Here is a 16,917-nt window from a genome sequence, read left to right on the forward strand (position 1 = left end):
GCACATGTCTTATGCTTGGTTCAGAAAATCAGGAGTTGTAAATCATGGAATAGAAACAATGAGATGGATGCTCCTGAATATGTTCACTCTGTAGATCACCTTGATTTCCTGAGCTTGCAGAGTTGACTAACCCTACTCTAAGAGCTTGCATGTTACATGACTGTAGAAACTTCTTTCCTGCAAGCTAACAGATATCTCCTTTTAAGAGTCACCTTATTCTGACTGACAGATATATGACTACTATAAAAGCCCAGCATAGTTTTGCAAGAGTGTTGATGACTTAATAAGGAAGAGAGAATATTATATAGCATAAGAGCCATAGAACTACCTTACATGTATTGATAGGAACCAATCAATTAAGGTTGCTTGATCAAAGGAGCTGGACATGAGAATTTATTCACATGGGAGCACTTTTTCAGGATGTAGGGTTTAATACAATGAAGAGTATCCCACAGGATGGGACATTGAATGATAGGTGGCTCTTAGAAGCCTGGAGAAACTGAGAAAATTAGCATTCAAGATGAAATGCCTGAGTTGCTCTGGCAGAAAGCAGAGGAAGAAAAGGGAAGTGAAATGAATGTATCCTGTAATGCCAGAATATGCAGTAGAGGTCTGTACTCCACAGGAAAGCCCAGAGTACATGGCTTTCATCAGTGCCATCAGGAATGTGCTAGTGGGAATAGCACAGGTATCACTCAGTATATCAATGGTAAATCTCCTCTACAGGTCAGGGAGGATGGTTTCCATGACATGCCTTTTTTGAATTGAAATGTTCCCCATTTATTCTGAAATAAATACAATTCTTTTTTAGAAAGTCATCCTTTGTTATTTACATTGACAGGGCAATCTTTATTCTGCTTATTTCTCTCTACTGTTTCTCTTCAGGAAAATAAGTCCATTTAAGTATAGGGACATTGTTCTTGAAGAGCTATTTGTGGAAGTAGATGTGAATAGTTCATGGGTTGGACTATAGCAGCCATAAAAATGCTTCATTCAGATCCTGCTACTATTTTGATCCCATCCTCTCTCCCATTTGTACTATATTTCATATGACTGTTTTCAGCCAATGACAGAGATTCTGAAACAAGTCCATTCACCAAACTTGAAACTACTTTAGGGACAACTGTGGCTCAAAGACTTCACATAATCCTGACCAAAGCCATCTATCATTGTGTGAGACTTGCTGTTCGATTCTCTTCTCTACTCCTTCTTTTTCTTGAAAGTCTGATGTGCAGTTCAGCCTAAAGCCTCTCTCTCTTCCATGATTCCTTCCACTTTATCCTTACAGGTGTTTCCCCAATAAATTTTATGGATACATATTCTTTTTCTGACAGAAGCCTTTCAAAGGATCAAAACTAAAACCCTTTTACTCCTACAATACAGATCATAAGTGGAAAAGGGCAGGGTATGACTCAAATTGACAAACATAGCAAAGTTTCTAGAAAAATAATTTGAGAAAGCTTTTAGAGTTCTCTTGAAGTCCAACATTGTTTGTAATCCATATAATTAAAATTTTTATTTCCCCATTTTCTGAATGAAATATGATTAAGAGATCTCCATCATAACCACATGAAGGTCCAAAATTCAAAATTAAATGTTTGATTTGAATATTGTTAATTTGTTAGAGTCTGTAAACAAGTCAAAATAACACCTGGCATTTTGCCAGGGGAATGTTAGAGTTCCTAAACAAGTCTGGATGTTGCCTGGCAAAATGCCAGAGGGAGTGGTTTGAGAAGTAACAAAAGCAAGCCATTAAGTGTGGAGATTCCTGATTGGTTGACTGATGTATCTAGTTTATGCTAATTAGATAAGCTGTGTGGAATGTATAAATACTGCTCCTGTCCTGCAATAAAGGGCTCCCACTCCTGCTGTATCAATGTACACAAGTTATTCGTCACTCCCCGGTTATTTTGCTGCAGCCGGACTGCGGCAGATGGTGGCCCGTACTGGGAGCCCGGGGACACTCCGGGGTAAGTGACGAAAAAATGCCAGGGACTAGAAGGAAATTCTCCTTCAAAGATTAGCCTGACAGCCCCCTGGGAGACATCCTGCCTGGGAGGCATCCTGCAGCTACCTATCTCCCTGGAACATCCTGCGGTTATCAGGATCATCAGACATCTTGCACCTGGCAGTTTTACCACCCACATCCAGCAATTGTTGATTAGAGAGCTTCCCCATCCCCAGCATATAAATACCCCTGTGTAAACAATAAAAGTTTGCATCTTGATCAGAATTTTTGTCTTGCTGTCACCTTTCCTGTCTCTTGTCCCTTCATTCCTCCCCATCTAGGTTCGCTGCCCTTGTTGATGTGTCCTGCCAGACGGGACCAAAAAAAGCTGCCTGTCCATAGATAGGACGGGAGCAAATCTGCTCGTCCCTAGGCAGATAGGGCGAGAGAAAAAAATGGCCATTTCGAGAAAATGGAGAAGATTGATACAGTATGTTTGTGTCTTGTTTTGTCTCCGTGTATTGTATTGTCTTTGTGATGAAAATATGGAAGGGGTGAGAAGTAAATTGATAATGGAAAGAGGCACCCCAGTGGAACCAAGAATAGTTAGGGCATGTGTTGATAAGAGCCCAGGAACTCTAGTCAGAAAGAAAAAGAAAGTTCAGAAGAAGAAGGATTATCAGAAAAAAAGTTGCAGCAAAAGGCTATTACTAAATACTTTTTGTTACCGGAGGGTGCATGAAACGGAGAGGCAGCTGCCGAGTGTGCAAGCCGGTCACAGCGCAGCAAGGATTTTCCAAGAGGTGGCGGTGACTGGCCCTTCCCCGCCTCCTGGCCAGGGAGCTGGCTCTTCCACTGCCGCGAGCCCAAATCTAGACCTGACCTGGAGGCACAGTCTCGCAGGCTCTTGCTCCCTGTGCCCAGTAGCAGTTTGAGTCCGGGACACTCCCCAGGGCCATCTGGGGCTGCCCAGGCACTACAGCCAGCAGAAGACGATGTTTGGTCATTTTCAATGCCAATAACTAAGCTACAATGGTTCTCCCACACCTGGAAGCTGATGAGTAATGAGCACTATTAATGCTTATTTCAAATGCAAAAAAACCTTGAGATAATGTACTAAATTGTTCAGAAGGTTGTTTTCTTAGTGCAATGCTACAGGATTTTCTTTAGCCATCCGGAGTTCCTGTCTTCCTCCCAGTGCGGGTGAAGATGAAGGTGGAAGAATTTCCAGTGTTGCTGAAAACCGGAGGAGACTTCGGCTGAGAAACGGGCGAGACTTCGGATCAAGCTAGTTGCCTGCAGAACTTACCTGGACTGTGATTTAAGCTAGCTGCCTACAGAACTTACCTGGACTATGATTTACCTGGACTGTGAGTTAATCTATTGAGACACTGCTTTACTTGGACTGAGACAACAAACTGTAATCTACAACAAATTGTAACTGGGTATCTTTGCAAATGGTGTCATTGCTGGTATAATTTTTCCAAGGGCTTCTTGCATGGAGCCATCAATTAGCTTGGTGTTGTGACATTTTGTATCCTCCCCTTCTGCTCCTAGCAGATTATTTGTGGTGTTTATGTAAAAACCACTATGGTCATTATTTAAATTAAACAAAAGGGGGAATTGTTAGAGTCTGTAAACAAGTCAAAATAACACCTGGCATTTTGCCAGGGGAATGTTAGAGTTCCTAAACAAGTCTGGATGGTGCCTGGAAAAATGCCAGAGGGAGAGGTTTGAGAAGTAACAAAAGCAAGCCATTAAGTGTGGAGATTCCTTATTGGTTGACTGATGTATCTAGTTTATGCTAATTAGATAAGCTGTGTGGAATGTATAAATACTGCTCCTGTCCTGCAATAAAGGGTTCCCACTCCTGCTGTATCAATGTACACAAGTTATTCATCCCCCCCCCCCCAGGTTATTTTGCTGCAGTCAGACTGCGGCATTAATTAATGCCTTACTTAACAACCTACAAAATCTGTTTCTATTTATACTTCAAACTCTTCCATTAGTAAGAAATTGCTTACTTTTTCTAGTGTTCTTAGAATACTACGACTATGTTGAAAAATTATGTTGCTAATAATTTATTTACAAATTCTAACTTAAGTTTTTTTTAAAGTTTACAGAAATAAACTTGCAACATCAAAATATGGTCTGAACCTCATGTTCTATGCTTAATAAAAAATAGACAGAAATGACACAAATGTCTAATGTGGTTAGAATTGATAAATCTATACATATCTACCTAATGAAGTAAAAAATAAAGATTAAAAATTGTATGCAATAACATGGATGAATAACAAATATAATATTGAATGCAATGAGGCTGATATAAAAGAATACACAATAACCCATTTCTATAAATTGAAGCAAGAAAAAGTTAGAACCCATGTCAAGATTAGAGCCATGTGTTCCTTGAGAAGGTGAAGGATACAGGGGTGAGAAGGGCCATGAGAGTGGATCTTGGGATTTTCTTGGTGCTCTAATTCTTTACCTGCTTTGTAATTACATGAGGAAGTTCTTTAAGCCACTTAAGACTTTTCAAAATCTCCCACAACACAGGATTTTGGCAAACTGTTTGCCTATCTACCATACTCTTTCTTTCTCTCTTTGTTTAGTTAATTCTCAGTTTCTTGACTCCTAAAATAAAGGATTCCTTGATTTTCTGACTGGTTATACGTCTCCATATAACTCTTGAGCTTCAGTAGGATTTGCTTCATAGGATTTATTACAGTTATGATTTTTTTCATATGTTTTTGTGATTGTTTACTTAAATCCTATCTCATTTTATATACTTTAACATCCATAAAGACAGTCACCATTCTTTTCTTCTTTACATATGCCTTTTTTTTAGCACTATGACTCACAAGCAGATGCAAAAACAGTACAGGGAATTCTGTATCCTTTATGCAGTCTCCATTGATTATAGCAGCTAGAATAACCATAGTACTTTGTGAAAAACAGCAAATTAATATTGATACAATATTAAATATAATGTATGACTTTTTAATAATCATTTTAGATCATTGCCTTGTCGTACAATGTCTGATGAATAATTGGTACTACCTAAATATTTTTAAATGCATGTTGAATCAGAATGTGGAGAAGTCATATTGTAACCTAAGTATGAGAGCCTATAATGTTTTACAAAATATCCCCACTTGCAAAAATTCTCTTGAGATTTATTTTCCACCATCCTCTCTGAAAGTTATGTACATTTAGATTATTTTCTCCCAAAGTTTTGACGATTTTCCTTGATTACTTAATTCTTCTTAACTTATGCCAATTCTCTGATATTGTAATTTATTCCTGGATTCTTAGACACTCCTCTTTTGCGAAAGGAATCTGCATTTATTAATTTTACTGTTAATAAAACAGAGTTAAGTTGCTCCAAAGATAAGATAGAATTCTTCCCAGAAAAAAAAGGAAATTTTTGAGAGAATTCATTAAATGAAAAACATACCTTGTAAACTTACTCAGTTCTGTTTTATTGTGTAGATACAGTAGGCCTGAGTATCATCAGATGTTTTAGGAATGTGGAGGAGACTTTCATCTCTCACCTTGAACATGTGATATTTTCTTCTCTACATTCATATAACAACAGAGCCCAGGTTTGCTCTGTTTCCCAATAAAACTCAGAATTAAATAATCCAGATTTAAATGTTTCAGATGCTCTGGAGTATATACTCATTGCCAGCAAGACCCTGGACCTAATTTCTTAATGAACTTACCTTCTTTTTGTAGTATTTACCATCACAACCATCAACTCTTACACCTACCTCTATGCAGTACCTCCAAATACACACTTTTTATTGGCTTATTTAGAAAAACAGAAAACTACATTTACTTCCTCTTAATGGAGCAACAAAGATTTGAATACCTATTTACTTTCTCTACTCAATTCTTACCTAGTTGTACTCAAATTCCTATTTGTATTCTTAGTTTCTTTTTCCAAGACTTGATTTTTCTTGACTTCTTTCAGGGAAAGTATCCTAGCCCTATTCCCTAACCCATGCCTGAAATCATGGGACCGACCTCTCGCTCTAATGAATGAATTACTATGGATGAACTGTTATAGGGATTCCCCAGAATTATGCTCCTGTTATTATTATTATCATGATCTTGAACAATTCTGGAATTAAGACTGAGATAGTTCTGCCTCTTTAGAGATGGTATTCATTCTGTGAAGCTGCCCTGAAAGTCATCTTTGAAGCCTGTCTCTCTCCAATCATCATTTACAAATCTAGAGTCAAATTTTGTCACAAACTCTCCACACTAGCTCATTGCTCCCCTATATTATAATCTTAAATGTTGCAAATAAGAAATGAAAAAAATATTTTCTGCAATGAAAAATATTCTATTAATTATATTTCATTAAGAAAATAGCAATTTCTTACAAGTACTAAATTTAAGTAGCAACTTCAACAAATGGCAGAGAGAAAAATATATTCAATTTTAAATTCTATTTAATCATCATTTTATATCTCCCAGCATGAATATGTTCATCATTGACTTTTTAAAAGTGACTGAGGTAATTATCAGAAAAAATTATTTCATTTTGATTACTAGAAAAAGCATCTTTTTAAATTATTAAAAATCTTCAGGCAAATGTAAAACCTATCATTATGCATTTAAAAGCAATACAGCATTTCACAGGCATTAAAACACCTCTTCCCTGAAGGAAGTAAGCAGCATTGCTGTTAGTCAGACTATAAACCATTGCACAGAGATGGGACCCAAAGAGCTTCAGGAATTGAATGCTCACAAAAAAGATTTTAGGATGTTCAATCAGAGTGTAGTCTAAATGGTTGATCCTGAGTCCCTTATGGCTAATTGAATTGACATACACTCAATTATTAAGCATCTAAAACATTCCAAATTGCCCATGCAAAGAGATATTGAAACAGAATAATTCAAGCTAAGTCTGTAGATCAGAAAACCACTGCATGTGAAATATTAAGAATTAATATTAATGTTAAGAATATCTAAGAATGATATGCTATTGCTATGTATATTTTAAATACTTTCTGCTGTTTGCATCATACACAGAAAATTATTTTTAATGGGGGGTAAATGAAGTAGCATTCTGGGTATGCTGTTGCCTAGAGGGAACCGTGAATATAGAAAGGTTTGTTGAGAATATTTGTTTGACTGTGTGTATTTAAAAATTAGAGACATTAAATATGTAACATCTGGAAAATCATTAGATAATGTGATTTGTATAAACATTTTTCTTTTTAATCAAAGAATTTAAAATATAGTACATAAAATAATTTTTCAATAGTGGAGTTAACAGAGTAAGTGAAGTACAAATAAGGCTTAAGTTTACTTTAGAAAATTGGGAATAGTCTTCCTGATACTGCACATTATTGTATTGTTATCAATGTGAAAAGTTTAAAAATATTTTTTCATGTCTTACACTATAGGGCATCATATGAATTCAATAATCAAAATGAATATAATTCTAGTATATCTTGATTTCTCAAAATTTTAGCTACTTAATAAAAGAAAGAATAGAAAAAATACTTTTCTTTTAACAATGTAATGTATAAAATACTAATGGAGACTTTGGAGACATAGACTTTTAACAAGGGATTGTTTTCATTCTTTTGCACATATTCCTGACATCCGTTTGATTTCTGTTGTTTATATTAATTCATTTATTTGTGTTTACTTTTATTCTTACTAAAAACCCTTTATGAGGAATCATACATAAAGTAGAAACACTAATTAAAAAAAATATGATTGGAGGCAAGTACCAGGTGATGAGATCCAGATAGGAGAGATGTGCCAAATTCACAGTTCTGTAGGGGGCTGATGCTTAAAGTCTTCTAGGACTAAGAGAAGAGGTCAGGGCCAATTGACAACTGAATATTGAATCTATAAAGAGGCTTGTAAAAAAATCTATTTCTATAAAGAAAATGCAAATGGTTTTTACATCTAAAGCTTCGAACTAAGGAAAAAAATCTCTTATTTTCAAAATTGAAAGTATTCAAATCTTGCTCATTGAAAATGGCACTATATTGAGAAAGATAACGATGTTTTTTCTTTTACATTAAAAATGGAGGTGTTTGTAATTTGCAAACTGTGAGCAGAAAGGTCTCCTTCTTATTAGAAAATCTTATTGAATAAGTTTCAATTGTATGTAAGAAAAAATGAAAAGTATTTTTCTCATTTCTTCTCCACAGGATATTTTATTGAGTCATGATCTAGAAGAACCAGTTAATAGTCAGTTAATAACATTTTCACATGAGCTGATTTAGAATCTTATTTAAAATGGAATGGCTAAGAGTAGAAATTGTTAAATGTAAGAATACAGCATAATAATATATAGTTGAGCAGAAAGAAATTGTGACATGTTAAACTCACGTCTATGTGAATGTTGAGAAATGCATATTCCTCTGAGTTAAGAAGACAACTGAATGAGATGCTACATAGGATACAATATTTTTGATAAAATAAATCCATGTTACATGAAAAAATACATTAAGTTACAATCTCTAGGAATATGTAAACACTTGATTTCATTTTTAAATTGCTATCAATTTAAAATTGCTATCAGCTACTTCTGAATGTTTGATTTATAGACAAGCAAAGGGAATGCCAATTACCAGAATCATAACATCCAAAGTACAAGACATTTGGAGTCTGATTCATTTATATTTAAATCTCAGTTCTACTGCAGCCCAACTGTGTGATCTTGGAGAAAATACTTTATGTCCCTGTGCCTGCCTTATGTTACCTAATATTACCTAGGGGTAATATTATCAACTTCAAAAACTGTTGTAAGAATTAAGTAAAGTGATGTTGAAAACATTCATTATCTAGATCTCAGTTACTCCCTATATTGTGTATAATTACACACAAAAAGAAATTACTAGGCTTTAAAGACTCAAAAATATATGGAAGCATTGCAATGTTTACCATGAAGCTGGTTTCAAGAATGAAAGGACTCGTTTTAAAAGTCAGCCATGCTGAGGAAGGAGTGCTAAACACAGTTATGGTTCACTCTATTGAGTGACTTTTATCCCTCAACACCTTTCATCAGTGGCACATATGCACTTCTTCTGACTTCTCAAGATGCCCGGACAATGAGGGACATGCGGCTGTGCCCAAGGCAGCTGTTAGTAGAACAAATTAAAGGTTGGATTCTAAGCATGTTGATTCCCAAGCAACTTGGGGATATTAAAGTCAAGATGTCAGCTAGTGAGTTATGTATGCATATCCATAAGATAATTTGTGTGAATTAGTTGAATTTAGAATTTACTAACATATTATCACCATTACAACCACAATTACAAATAGTTGCCTTAGATAGTATAGGGTGAGAAGAGAAGATGGATGAAGAGCCACTCTTGTCAAATCCAAAAAAGAAAAAAAAAATCCACCAATTAAGAAAGAGCAGAGAATGGACATGTATTGAAATCGGGACTATGGGAGAGAGTAAAGGGAAAAGTAGAGTAAATCAGGAAAGCACAGAGTCAGAGAATACCTAACACTGCATTAGGACACCTGAAACCAAAGTTACTGTGGAGCTGAGGTACCACTTTTATAATATGATATAAATATATCTCTTTCACTATTCCTGATTGTGTTCCCTGGTGCTTCCCTTCACAGACCAAATTTCTTCCTCAGGGACTTATCAACTGTTTGGATCAGACCTCTGAAAATGATTAAGGGCAATTTCCATCAATGTCAACTTATTGCAGATGTCAATCACCCTTACAAAATATCTTTATGGAAACACGTAATGTTTGAGTGAATCACTGGTACTGTAGCTAAGTTGACACCTAAAAATTAGCCATTATTCCTGGCCTCTGGTTATCCCCCAAAACTATATCTTTGCTTAGTTAAAAACTCATTTTTTCCTTCTTACCAAAGAAAAGAGATTCTTTTGTTGTATAACAGGAAGTTCAAAATTAGTATAGTAAATGCCTTAGATGTCATATAGGTGGGTGCATATAAAACTTCACTGAGTTTTATACATAAGGTTAATCACTCTGTATTTTTAAATCTTGGTAATATTTTAAAATGCATCTTTGCATTTTCAGAATGGCTTTATTATAAATTAGTTTTTCAGTTCACATATATATATGACATTAAAATTTTTAACCAAAGTATATTTTTTCAAGTATCTTGAAAAATACTTGTCAAAGGTGACTGGTGTAATTATTTTCAACTTATAGATTAAGAAAATAAAAATTAATAATTAGTGGCAAAACAGGTATACCTCAAACTGAAAGCTGATTTGTGATGAGCTCACTACATAGTAATTTTAATACCATAATAATATCATATATAGTAACAATATTTTGTAGGATTTAAAATTCTTATTTACAACACCTATCATGCTCAGTAATACACAGAGGTAACATAGCTGACTGGTTGCCAGGGCAAGATTATCCACAATTCCTCTGACATATCATGGTACTGTATGGACATTCACTGGATATTAAATTCTGCAATGTTGCTTCTTGTCATCAGATATTGTGAAAAACAAAGTAAGAATCCAAAGAGAATCCAAGGTATGCAATTAAAATGCTATGGGCCCACCAACATCCTGTCATATCCTTAACTGTCAGGCCATTGGCAATGAAACAGATTTACAAGCTTCTTTTTCAGTGTTTATTTGTTTTCCAAAACATTCTGATCTTCAACATCAGAAAAAACTACCTTGAGGGTTTGCTATTATTTCACAAAAGGATATTATAAGTATTTGGCCTGTGTTTCCCAGTCATATAATATACCTTGCCCTTGTGACTCCAGGACACTACTGCTAGTCTCAAGGAGCCCAATGTCATTATAGGTGGTTAAGTGGAAAGGAAGTAATATCTGCTTGTGTACTTTTGATAGATTCTTTGATAAAATGAGAAAATATTGTGTATGGGAAAAATGCTGCCTTAGCCATGGAACTTTCAACAAAATCTGATGTCATAAGTACATTTTTGCCTTCCAGACTTTCCTATAAAATATATAAATATATTATCAATGCAGAGGTCTGTAATAACATGGTGTGTTTTGTGGGGATCGACAGTTCTAATAGTCAGGAGCAATAAACAAAGATTCTATGTTGATGTTTTCTGCATAAACATAAAGGAGGTATTCCTTTTGGTACATTTTAATATGTATATAACAAGATTCTGTTAACTAGTATGTTAGATTCATTCTGTATTTCTTTCCCTTTTCCTCCCTCCCTCCTTCCCTTTCTCCTCCTTCTACTCCACTGATCTTCCCTGTATCTTAATGTGCGAATCAGAGGCTTTAAAACACAAAATAATGAAAGGGCTCTTAGTGTTTAAGAATAGCCAGATTCTAGTCCATATCTTGGGGAAAGAAGAGTTGTGTGTCTGAAATTAGGTGCTCTGCTCTGAGATATAATTCCAAATTTCAAGACATGTCTTTATATACTGATTATGAAAAATATATTTATGAAAGTATCTCCACCAAGATTTATGGGACACATAAATCAAAGTAATAGTTAATAGATTTCTTCAGGCTAAAAGTATAGCAATAAACAACATTTTATTCCAGGTATGAAATAATTGTCATAATTTCTGGCATGCTCTGAATTCCTTACAATAATTATACTTGAAGAAAAAGAGAATTCATAGGAATATAAGAAAATATTCTAACTTTCAAATTTTAAATGTAGGCCTTTGAAATGTTCTTTTTCCCATAAATTTGCATGACATTTATCATATATGACAAGAATAGCAGTTAGAAAAGATGTATTAGAAAAAAAAACAGCAAAATATGCTTATCTGCTGATAGTTTAAGACTGAAACCCACATGGAGTTGGCCATGTGATTTGTCCAGACATTTTCTTGAACCTGTTAAATTCATAAGGCCAGTAAAGGCCTTAATTGTACCAGATATGCTTCTATTAAAAGCCTGTCTAGTGGTTTCCACACTCTCTAAGAAGGAAGTTGTACTTTCATCTTTTTGTTTAGAGTCCATTACAATAAGAATGTGATAGAATCATGTTGTCAGAAAATAATGATAGTTTGAGTTCTTCTTTTTCTATCCATTTCCTTTTAATTTCTTTCATCTTTGCTTTGGCTAGAGTTTCAAGGATTATGTTGACTAGAAGTGGTGAAAGAGAGCATCCCTGTCTTGTTCCATACCTTAAAGGGAATGCTTCCAATTTTTCTCTATTTAGAATGACGTTGGCCTTGGATTTAGCATAGATAGCTTTTACGATGTTGAGGTATGTTCCTACTATCCCTAGTTTTTCTAATGTTTTAAACAAGGGTGCTGTATTTTGTCAAATACTTTCTCTGCAACAATTGATATAATCATATGATTTGTATCACTAAGTCTATTGATGTGATGAATTGTATTTATGTATTTTTGTATTTTTGTATTTGAACCAATCTTGCATCCTGGTGCACCATTTTTTTAAAATATGTTTTTGTATGTTATTTGCCAGTATTTTATTGAGAATTTTTGCACCAATGTTCATCAGGAATATTGGTCTGAAATTTTCTTTCCTTTATGTGTCTCTGACTGGTTTGGGTATCAGGATGATAGTAGCTTCGTAGAATAAGTTTGGAAGGGGTTCTTCCTTTTCTATCTCATGGAATAATTTGAGGAGTATTGGTATTAATTCTTCTTTGTAGGTTTTATAGACATCTGCTATGAATTTGTTGTGTCTCAGGCTTTTCTTGCTTGGTAGGCTTTTGATGGCGTATTCCATTTCCTTGCTTGAAATGAATCTGTTTAAATTGTGCATGTCCTCTTGACTCAGTTTAGGTTGATCATATGCCTCTAGAAATTTGTTGGTGTCTCTGAGGTTTTCTATTTTACTGGAGCATAAATTTTCAAAATAGTTGTTAATTGTCTTCTGTATTTCAGTATTTTCTGTCATGATATTTCCTTTTTCATTACAAATTTTAGTAATTTGAGTTTTCTCAAAAAAACTCCACCAGAAAACTTCTAGAATTAATTAATGAATTCAGCAAAGTAGCAGGATATAAAATCAATACCCATAAATCAAATGCATTTCTATGCATCAGTGATGAATCCTAGGAAAGAGAAATTAGGAAGACTACTCCATTCACAATAGCCTCAAAAAATTTTCAAAAAAATACTTGGGAATCAACTTAACAAAAGAGGTGAAAGGCCTCTACAATGAAAACTACAGAATACTAAAGAAAGAAATTGAAGAAAACTTTAGAAGATGGAAAGATCTCCCATTCTCTTGGATAGGCAAAATTAATACTGTCAAAATGGCCATACTATCAAAAAGCAATACACAGATTCAATGTCATTTCAATTAAAATCCCAAGTCATTCTTTATAGAAATAGAAAAAGCAATCATGAAATTCATTTGGAAAAATAAGAGAGCCAAAATAGCCAAAGCAATCCTTAGCAAGAAGACTGAAGCAGGAGGCATCACAATACCAGACCTTAATCTATATTACAAAACTATAGTAACAAAGACAGCACGGTATTGTCACCAAAATAGACAGAATTGAAGACACATAAACAAACCCACATAAACACATTTATCTCATACTAGACAAAGGCACCAAAAACACACAATGGAGATAAGATAGCCTCTTCAACAACTGGTGCAAAGAGAACTAGAAATCCATATGTAGCAAAATGAAAATAAACCCCTATCTCTCACCATGCACAAAATTAAATCAAAGTTAATCAAAGACCTAGGAATTTGTCCAGAGACCCTGTGCCTATTAGAAGAAAAAGTAGACCCAAATCTTTGTCATGTTGGATTAGATTCCGATTTCCTTATCAAGACTCCTATAGCACAAGAAATAAAATCAAGAATTAATAAATGGGATGGATTCAAACTAAAATGTTTTCTAACAAAAGAAACAATTAATGAGGTAAACAGAGAGCATACATTTTGGAGCAAATTTTTGCAACACACGTCAGAAACAGCACTAATTTCCAGGATATATGAAGAACTCAAAAAACTTAACACCAAACAACAACAATTAAAAAAAAAAAAAAACCCAACCCAATCAGTAAATAGGCTAAGGAGATGAACAGACACTTCTCAGAGATGATATATACTTAACCAACAAATGAATATATGAAAAAATGTTCAACTTCTCTAGTAATTAGAGAAACGCAAATCAAAACTACTCTAAGATTTAATAGCATTCCAGTCAGAATGGCAGCTATCAAGAATACTGACAACAATAAATGTTGACTGGGATGTGGGGAAAAGGCACAGTCACACATTGCTGGTGGGACTGCAAATTGGTACAACCAATCTGGAAAGCTATATGGAGATTCCATAGAAAACTTGGAATGAAACCACCATTTGACCCAGATATCCCACTCCTTGGTCTATACCAAAAGGAGTTGAAATCAGTATACTATAGTAATGCAGCCATATCAGTGTTTGTAGCAGCTCAATCCACAATAGCTAAACTGTGGAAGCAACCTAGATGTCCTTCAAGAGATGAATGGATAAAGAAACTGTGGTATATAAAAACAATGGAATATTATGCAGCATTAAAAGAGAACAAAATTATGGCATTTGCAGGTAAATGGATGGAGCTGGAGAATATCATGCTAACTGTAGTAAGATAATTCCAAAACACAAAAGCCAAATGTTCTCTCTGATAAGTGGATGCTGATCCATAATGGAAAGAGGAGAGGCATGGGAAAAATGGAGGAACTTTGATTGGGCAAAGAGGAGGGAGGGTAGAGAGGGTGCTTGGGAGCAGGAAAGATGGAGGAATGAGATGGACATCATTACCATAGGTACACGTATGATTGCACATATAATGTGACTCTAAATCTTGTACAACCAGAGAAATGTAAAGTTGTGCTGCAATTGTGTACAATGGATCAAAATGCATTCAGCTTTCATATATACTAATTAAAATAAATGAATAATTCTGAATTCTTAAATGTAACTAAAATATTACAGATTCGGAGAAATACCAAGGAATGCTTTATTTTTCTTCTGAGACTCTAAGTAAAATTTTGGGCTATTGATCAGGAAAAAAGTTGAACTTTGAGATCATTTCTCAGGATAGGAAGGTTATCGTTAATACCCAAGTTAAAGATACACATGAAGGACAGGTGAAGTTTCTTAAAGGTATATTCTTATTATGAGTACACATGTATGCTAATCTGTGTGCCCTCAACTTTTCAGCTCTTAAAGTCATCAGAATAAGAAGTAACTTTGGGCTGGGGATATAGCTCAGTTGGTAGCAAAGATGGTGGAATGTGATAGACATTATCATCCAAAGTACATGTATGAAGACATAAATTGGTGTCAACATATTTTATATACAACTAGAGATATAAAAAATTGTGCTATGTAGATGTAATAAGAATTGTAATGAATTCCACTGTCATTTATTTATTTTAAAATCAATAACAAAATAAGAAGTAACTTCAATTTATCAGGAGAAGCTGCTGGGTACACAGTACAATACTCTGAATCAAGAGCTAAAAGATTTTGCCTTCCATTTGAACTCAGCTGGTGTATTTTGGGCATTGCATTTTATATCAAATACTATCTGAATACTGTACAGTACCTGTAAAATGAAGAATTTACTAAGATATTGTCTTTTCTATCACTAATATTCCATAATTTAAGACTTTTAGCCTCTGATGATATCTGGCATTATGCTAATTGTGAGAAGGTTAAAGAATGATACAACTAAAGAAAGAAATAATGGCATTGCCTTCAGAAAAGTTGCAAGCAAATGCGTAGATGAAATAATTACAGAATGCTAGAGAGACAGTTTATAATACTTCTAAACTTTTACAAGTAGAAAGAGCAGAAAATAGTTACATAGGATTTGCTTTCAGTAAAAGACAAGAGAGAGACAGAGGTTCAGAGTCCTTATAGCATGAGAAAAATTGAAAGACTAAAAACTGAATGCTGGCAAGATGTGTCACCACTGGAATTCTTACTTGCTGCCAGGAAGAGAAGAGTAAAGGTAGAGGAATTTTAATTAACTCTTTAGCTTCACTTTAAAATTATGGCACACTAATTCTATTTGCTTGGAATTCCAATTTATTTCAATAAATTCCTCTTACTCAAAAGAAATGTAAATATTTGTCTATAAAAGGATCTGTATAGGTATATTCACAATTTCATTGTCTATAATAATCAAAAATTATAAATAAAACAAACTAATAAATGAATGAATGAAGGAAGGAAGGCTTTATGTACATTAATGCAATTGAATACTACTCAGCATTAAAAATGGATTAATAATGAAAACATGAATCAACACAAATGATGTCACAAGCATTTTGATAATAAAAGCTAGACTACTAAAAGCACATATTGAATGATGATATTTCATTCCAAAAAAAAAAAAAAAAAAAAAGGTAAAATCAGTCTCTCTTCACAACTATTGAAAAATCCTTATTTATAGAATTAGTGAAATAATTCACAAGGAATTTTTCTGTCTTTGGACTTGGTTAGAGTGGTAAATACAAATTTCACAACTCTAAGTTAGATGTGCAACATCTAAGTATGTGTAAATTAGATATGTAAATATCTCAATATCAATGTATAATTTATAATTACTTAAAAATTTATATATGCAAATTGTCTCCATGTAAGATTAAAGATTACTGAGTTACCTAACACATGAATTTAGAACAAAGCATTCACTAAAAATTATATGTAAATAAAGAGATTGATATTTAAACAAGTTGAAGAAAAAGTATTTTTGTTACTCTTAAAATATGTTCAAATTATATATGTGACAGAACTGGCAGAAGTGACTAAAGATTAAAGAAAACAAAATTTGAGTCAAATTAGAACACATTAGGATTTAAAAAGAGAAAAGATTAAGTATGTGTCAGGCACAAGTATATGATTTTATAAGCACAGAAAAAGGAAAAGGAGAGGAACATTGGGAATGTGTATGAAAAGCTGGGAAAAGATCCAATGTGACTGTCATGGGACTTAATGAAGCAACATATTCATATATATTTCAATAAAGCTACTCTGATCCTATCTAGAT

The sequence above is a fragment of the Marmota monax genome, unplaced genomic scaffold, assembly GCF_021218885.2.
Source record: "Marmota monax isolate L192 unplaced genomic scaffold, Marmota_monax_Labrador192_F-V1.1 WCK01_AAM20220418_F8-fsc00116, whole genome shotgun sequence".
Classification (NCBI taxonomy): Eukaryota; Metazoa; Chordata; class Mammalia; order Rodentia; family Sciuridae; genus Marmota; species Marmota monax.